The sequence below is a fragment of the Cupressus sempervirens genome, chromosome 4 (assembly GCF_028749045.1).
Source record: "Cupressus sempervirens isolate cs-2001-9-10 chromosome 4, ASM2874904v1, whole genome shotgun sequence".
In the NCBI taxonomy this organism is placed as follows: domain Eukaryota; kingdom Viridiplantae; phylum Streptophyta; class Pinopsida; order Cupressales; family Cupressaceae; genus Cupressus; species Cupressus sempervirens.
Window position 1 is genome coordinate 507006028 of NC_143121.1, and position 7916 is coordinate 507013943.

A 7916-nucleotide genomic window follows, 5' to 3' on the forward strand; every position below is an offset into this window, starting at 1 on the left:
TCTTGGCGTCATTTTCTTAACAAGTTCTTCTCTATCAGACAAAAGTTTAAAGAAAGAATTTTTTTAGCTTAATTTTATTGAATAATAGATGCAAAAGAAATTTTCTAACTTAATTTTATTGAATAATAGATGCAAATTTATTCAATAGCTTTACCCAACAATATTCCTAAATGACTTTTAATAAAATTGACAACAAACTACTTCATGATTGACAACACACACAAACTTGACACCTAACTCAAACACATCTACAATAAGAACTTGATTCAAACTAGTGCTCTTTGACTCACACCTAAAGTAAACTTGTGTTGTTAGAAAATCAACAAGGTTCGCCACATGTGCAACAATTACTATTGACTATTATTGGAACATTAACTCCAACAATAAGAAACTATTTGCATTCTTTTCGAATATTAGATTTGTACAAGAACACTGACCTCATTGGACTTGCATTGAACTTTTACATTTTGACATTTACAATATTTCAATTGGGTTTGAACTATAAAAATATTAAAATGATTTTTCTCAAAGGTACTCTTGCACTAAGTGACATCCTGAATCCGTTACTTCAAAAAAGAAACAAGAGCCTCCCTCAAATTTTCACAAATTTATTTGTAATTCTTGAATGTGAACAAATTTAGATTATTAGAATATGCAATTTGTGCTCAATCAAAGTAATTTTCTATTTGGAAAATCTTGAGAAATATCAATACGATTAAAATATTCAAATGGGTAACTGCACATACAAAACTTGTTGACCTACGTACCAAAAAATTCTAGTGTTTTGTGATGTAATTGGATAAAAACCAAATTTCGATGGATAAAAGTTATATTTTTTTATAAGTACTGATATATTCAACAAATAAAATAAAAAATTCACCACCCAAAATAGAATTATAATTTGAGAGAGCAGGCAGTTAGCGCTTCCTCGTCTTCTCTTTGTCAGCTACAAACACAGATAACAAATTGGTGATCAGAATAAAATAATGAAAAAAAGAAGCTGAAGCCTTAAATTTATTGTGGACATTTCAGTATCTTTTATTGTGTGATCAATAGTACTATAAAAAAGAAAATCATATGCTTGCCTCAATGCAAATCATCTGATTAATAGCAGTTTAAAAAGAAATTCAAATGATTAATAGCATTATAAAAAGAAACCCATCAAAAGAAAACTTAGAGCTTTCAACTACTTTCATCCATTATAGGAGAGAAATCTCCACAAACTCGACTCCTTCCCTGTTACCCTAAAAAAATGCTGATAAATAACACAACGTCGAAAAGATTTTGTAGGAGGATTAAACCACTAGACAGATTATTCACCATTGGGTATACAAATTAAAAGTAGAATTATTCAATACTAAATTTCTTAAAGAAGAAAACAAAAAGAAGAATAAATCTGCTCACTTTAAAGTTTACTTGATCTTATCGACTGTTTTGTCATCCATCTCTGTGAATTAAACGAATCAGCTGCTCCAATGTTGTTGCGGCCTTTCCCAACTATTGGCTGTGAATGGTGCCAATATCTCCCTGCAAGAGAAAGATAACAATAAATGCAAGACTTAAAAGCATAAATTTATAGAGTTTTCAAACTATTATATCTATCTAATTTGATCTGTACAAGAGTTGTGGTGCAAGAATCAGTTGACGTTGCTGGACTTTCTCCTCTATGGCCATAGAACATATTTTCTTTATCATATTTATGAGCACTATTTTGGCCTTTACAATTGAAATGCAACTTCACATCATGGAAGTGATTATATTGACCTAGTTACCTATATTTTTATTGAACTAGAAAACGATGCATTCAAGCTGTTGTGATCAAGTCCGAAAGCTTTATAGGTTTCTAAGTTAGCTTTCAGGTTTGGATTTTTCTATGTCTAACTCTATCTCCTTGCAAATATCTACATGCAAACAATTCTGTGAAGGAAACTTGGTGAAAATGTCGAAGACATGTTAGATACATGTATCATTTTGACTATGCTACTTGTCCAATTCTAAAATCACAAACTTATTTTTCTGTCAATTTTTTCAACCAAAAATGAAAAAAACTACCGAGGAAAATGAAAACAACCAATAAGAAAAAATAAATGAAAAGAGAAAATCTATTTTAATAGAAACATTTGTTAAGAGCATAGGATAAAAGAAAAAGATGCAAAAAGATTAGGAATCAAGTAATGTAAAATGGCTATTGAAAACTATAGTCTCTCGCTCTTGGACTAAAAATGCCATTTTTCTAAAGAAGAGGAAGAGTGTGATCTTATGCAAATGGAAATTAAGCAAGTAACATGAAGCTATTTAAATATATTAAAAACTATTTTTAAAAGATGAAAAGTATGAAAGTAGAATTTGAGAAAAATTAATCAAAGTATGGAAAAAGAGGGGTAAAAATTTATTCATACAGAAAGAAATACAACAAGGAGCTCAATCGTGAGCAACAAGTTCATCAAATTCTTGCACCATCTCAAAGGGAAGTTGCCCCCTATCCATAACATTCTAGCCCAGAGCATGACTAGAAGCCCATTTGGTTAAACAATCAGTAGCTCTGTTCCATTCACAAGAAATCTAAGTAAACCTAATGAACTGGAAAGAGGTGCAAAAGAGAATAATTTGATTAACAACAGTGACTAGCTACCAACTAACATCCTCAAGCTCTTGCAAGGAAAGAAAATTCACCACCACTTGGGAATCAGATTCACAGATAATCTTGCTCCATCCTCGCAAGCAACATTGTTCCACAGTATATAAAATAGCTGAAGCCTCGATGAGATTGTTAATGTAATCACCCTAATGTTTTGAGAAAAAGAATTTAACGTAACCATAACTACAATGAGCCACTCCCCCAATACCAGCAAGGCTTGGATTCCCTTCGGAAGAACCATCAGTGTTAATTTTCAGAACTCCATAGGGAGGAGGAGTCCAATGCCCATCCCAATTCACCCAACCTTTCCTTTGATGTCGAGGCTGCCTGGACACAGATGGAAACCTTTGAGCTGCAACCCCATCCTAAAGATAAAATTTGAGGCGATTACATATAGCAAGATCAACCGGATCCATACCCCCATCTAGTGCACACTTTACATGAATAGTTTCCTGAAGAGAATGTGAGATCTTCCACCAAAGATGCATAACACTAGGTTGAACATCTTGGAAGATTCGATGATTCCTCTCCAGCCAGATATGCCAGAGCATGAACGATGGGCCAACAATCCAAGCAGTATAGAGAGGAGAAGACTTGGAGGGAGCACTGCTCAAGTGGGCCCAAAACTCAGGCTAAGAGGAAGCATACCTACAAGAGTAACCCCAAGCACTCCACCAAAGGTGCCATAGCTAAGTAGAATAGGAGTAATGGAAGAACAGATGGGAGACAGACTCCTCCCATTACCACACAAAACATAATAAGAGGGGCCCTAAAATCCATATTTACAAAGATTATCCCACGTAAGACAGTGGTTGTAAGCCACTAGCCACATGAAAAAATTACACTTGGACCAAGAAACTTTATTCCAAACTTGCTTCCACCAACGGAGCTCAGCATCCCCAAATAATTGTCTAGTTAGCTCCCGATACCCGACAGAGACATGATATTTACCAGACAAGGTAATTTCCCAAGCCAAAACATCTGGACCTAGCAAAGATGAACACTCTCTAGAGGCCAGAATCTAAGAAAGCTCCTGACAATCCACGTTTGTGACTCTAGGAGGCCAATCAAAAGAGTGCTTCCATTTGTAACCAACAACACGTCCCAATTGATAAGGAGTCTTGTAATGCACCACTTTATCCATCCAATGGCACGAAAAGAATAAAAAAGAGTCTGAAGATGAGGGTACATGAATAATATGGATGGGAATCCATCCCAAGCATTAGACCCAAACAAAGCCTCAGAACCTCCCTTACATATCCAAAATAGACCTTTCTTGACTAACACCACACCAGTCTTCAGAGTATGCCAGACCATTGAGCCACGAGCTTCAAAAGGAAGTGTAGAAATAGAGCAAGGATCAACAACATGAAAATATTTATGGGTGAAAATACGAGCCCAAAGTTGATGTTGTCCAGAGCACCATTGCCAATAAAGCTTAGCAACCAACATTTGACTACTCAAGAGAGCTAATCAAAGACCAAGACCACCCTCCTTTTTAGGTCTACAAACTATCTCCCAACTAATCAAGCACCATTTAGTGCTACACAAATTACCATGTAAAGGAATTGTCGAGAAAGAGCGTCAAACTCTTTGAGAAATTAAACAGGAGTAGTCTAAACCATGCTTCTATAAGTAGGAAGAGCTTGGATAAAAAATTGAAGAAGAGTAACCTGAGTAGCAGTAGAAAGCCATCTATGAGTCCAATGATTTACCTTATCCTGAAGCTTGGTAATCAAATTTTTCCAGAAGAGATGTGGCTGCCTAGAAACAATAATAGGGATGCCAAGATAAATCAAAAGAAGTGACCCATTCTGAAACCACAGGATACCAACAATCCTATGCAGAATAGAATAAGGAGTGTTAAAAAAGTAAATGGAAGATTTTTTCTCATTAACCTTTTGGCCTGAAGCTACCAAATAAATGTCTAGAGAATGTCAAAAGGCTTCAGCTTCCTTGATCCTAGCAAGACCTGCAAGAGCAAAATCATCAACAAATTGAAGATGGGAAAGAGTAGGTAAACCATTACCCCACTACCACCCCTGAATAGAATTCTGGGGCACCTAATACTTAATGAATCTACCCAAGCCCTTAGCTAAGATGATGAATAGACATGGGGAGAGAGGGTCACTCTAGTGGAGGCCTCTAGAGGCACCTAATAGCTGAGAATGTTGACCATTAAGAAGAACTGAAAAAGAGGCAGAAGTAACAAAACTCATAGTCCAACTCACCTAGTCAGAGCTAAAGCCAAAAGTAAGAAGAATACTCCTTAAGAAACTCCATTTAACTCTATCATAGGCCTTAGCCATATCCAACTTAACAAACATTGCTCTCTCCATTGAAGTAGCCATAGAGTGAATAGCCTCAGTAGCAATAACCAACCCATCCAAAATCTATCTTCCAGCAACAAAACCACCTTGTTCTTGTGAAATAATAATGGGGAGCCACTTTTTAATTCTCTCAGCAATCAACTTAGTAATAACTTTGTAAACCACATTACATAAGGCAATTGGCCTAAAAAAACCCCAATTGATTAGCACCATCTCTCTTTGGAATAAGAGTCAAGAAAGTAGAATTCAATGCCTGAAGCATCTGCTTGCTAGAATAGGATTCCTTAACCACCTCCAACAAATCATGATTAATGATGTCCAAAAATTCCTAAAAGAACTCAACTAGAAAGCCATTAGGACCAGCAGCCTTCCCCTTAGGCATGCCAAAGACCGCCTCCTCCAGCTCTTCCAAAGATATTGGTTGCATGAGATAATCATTCATTTCCTGAGTGATAAGGGAAGGAATACAAGACCAAATAATATTTTCTTCATTATTAGTAGGAGGAGAGTCCTTAGAGAAGAGGGTAGAAAAGTACCCAACAGCCTCTTGGAACAAAGTTGGCAAGGAAGTCAGTTGGATACCTTGAGAATTAACCAAAGAAGAGATATTGCTTTGATTCCGACAAGATTGCACTATTTTATGGAAAAAGACAGCATTCTAATCAGCTTCCTAGAGCCAATCAACTCTTGCCTTTTTCTTCCAAAAACTTTCCTCTCGAAGTTCCCATTCTTCTAGAACTCTAGAAGCAAGGGATTTAGCCCTTCCAAGAACCTTCGAGAAACCTCGATCTCTAATCTGCCTTGTGATGACATCAAAATATTCTTGAGCAAGCCTCTTCATAGAGTGAAGGTTCCCAAAACATTGTCTATTCCATATTCTGAGCTACCTTTTAACTTATTGAAGCCTTTTAGAAAATTAGAACATAGAAATACCATATGTAGGAGCACCATCTTTCCACCAACATAAAACAAGATCATGAAGAGAGGAGTCATGAAGCCACATCAACTGGAACTTAAAAGGAGGATGCTTTGGAATACAAGCTCCAATAGATAAAAAATTGATTGGACAATGATCAAAACCACTCCAATCAAGAATTTTTGAAGAAAGAGTAAGGGTGCCACTAACCTAGAAACAAGAAACAAGAAACTTGTCCAGACGTTCTGAGATACCATCAACTCTAGTCCTTCAATTATTCCAAGTATAGAGACCATTAGAAGTCTTAACATCAGAGAGATGTAAAAGTGATATGTGTTGCCAAAGAAGAGCAGAAGAAGGCCCCAATCTAGCCAAACTACCTTGCTTCTCCTCTAGACTTAAAACTTAATTGAAGTCCCCTACTAACACCCAGGGATGATAAGGGTGATAATTTCTAACATATTGAATATGCCTCCAAAGTTCCTCCTTTCCCATAAGATCAACATGCACATACACATTAGTAACCATGATTACCTCTTTTGAGTCTAAAGTAGAAGCTACCATAGAGAGAGCTGAGCGAGAAGACACCAAGCCAAGGGGAGAAATTTTTCACTGATCCCAAAAGATAGCTAAACCACTAGCACTACCCATAGCCCCAACACATTGGAATTGCCCATGAGTCCAAATGCTAGAGGCATGTTGGACCATAGACTCCATAGAGAGCTTAGTCTCTTGGATACAAAAAACATTAGGAGAATGATCAGCCAACAGATTTTGAATAGCCTTTTGTCTAGGGATGCTATTCAACCCCCTAACATTCCATGAGAGAATAATCATCATTGAGTAGAATGGGGAAAATGAGCATCCAATGGTTTCATTGACCCATACTCTATCAATATATCTCTTGTGAGTTTAATCTTCTCTTGGTATGTTTTGCGCCCACTCTTTAGAGGAGTAAAGAAAACCCACTTAAAGGGTCTATGCATTAACCCCAAGGGGAGAGGAGACCCCTTACCCTTACCTAATGCTAGCACATCCTTATCTAAGTTAGCCATAACAATGTCATTATCCTCCAACACCATAGGTGTCACTAGAGCATTTGACACAAGAGCTATAGGGACCTCATAGTTCTAATATACCACAACTTGGGATGCCCCACAAGAATCATTAGGTACAAGTCCCTCATCTGGGCAAACAGGGTCAAAAGAGACAGTAGGAGGAATACCCTCCTCTAGAACCATACTATCTAGCACCTTAAAGTGATTAAAACTTGAATAAGATATTTTATCTTTCAAAGGCCTCTTCTGACCACACCCCTTAGTTTGTGGGTGAGCAGGGGTAAATCGATCCTTATCCTGCATTTGAGCCTTTCCCTTTCCTGTAGCATCTTTCTGATTCTTCCCCTTGGTAGTATTATCCATTTGAGGTTGTCCTTTCCCTATAGTATCTGCCAAACCACCAACATTGTCGGTTGTAGAACCATCCACTCCTTTGGAAGTCAAGTCATGGGGACACTGACATTTTAAATGACCATACTCATGAAAAATCTAGCATTAGAAAGGGAGGGATTCATAATCTAACTACTGCACCCAGGAAGAAGCCCCAAGAAAAATTTCTAAAGAATCTAGTAATGGATTATTCAAATTAATTTCAACACAAATTCTAGCATAAGAAATAACCTTTTTATTGATGGATTGATGTGCAATTGTAGTTGACTTTCCTAACAAATTAGCAATTTGCTAGAGGATGTCTTCTTGCCAGAATTCTAGGGGAAGACAAGGCAAGCGAACCCAAACTGGCACTATTGAAGGGAGATCCTCAATAGAATTAAATCTTGAATGCCAGGGTTTGAAAAATAACCCCACATGGTTGTAGAAATAAGGGCATCCTTAAAAAACATGATCACGATCATACATGCAAGAGAATATAACAAAAAAAAAGTTATTCCCTACCAGCATGATCTCCATATCACCTTCCACCTTCCATGAGCGATGGATCCATGCCTTAAGAGAAAATAGGGAAATCCAGATTC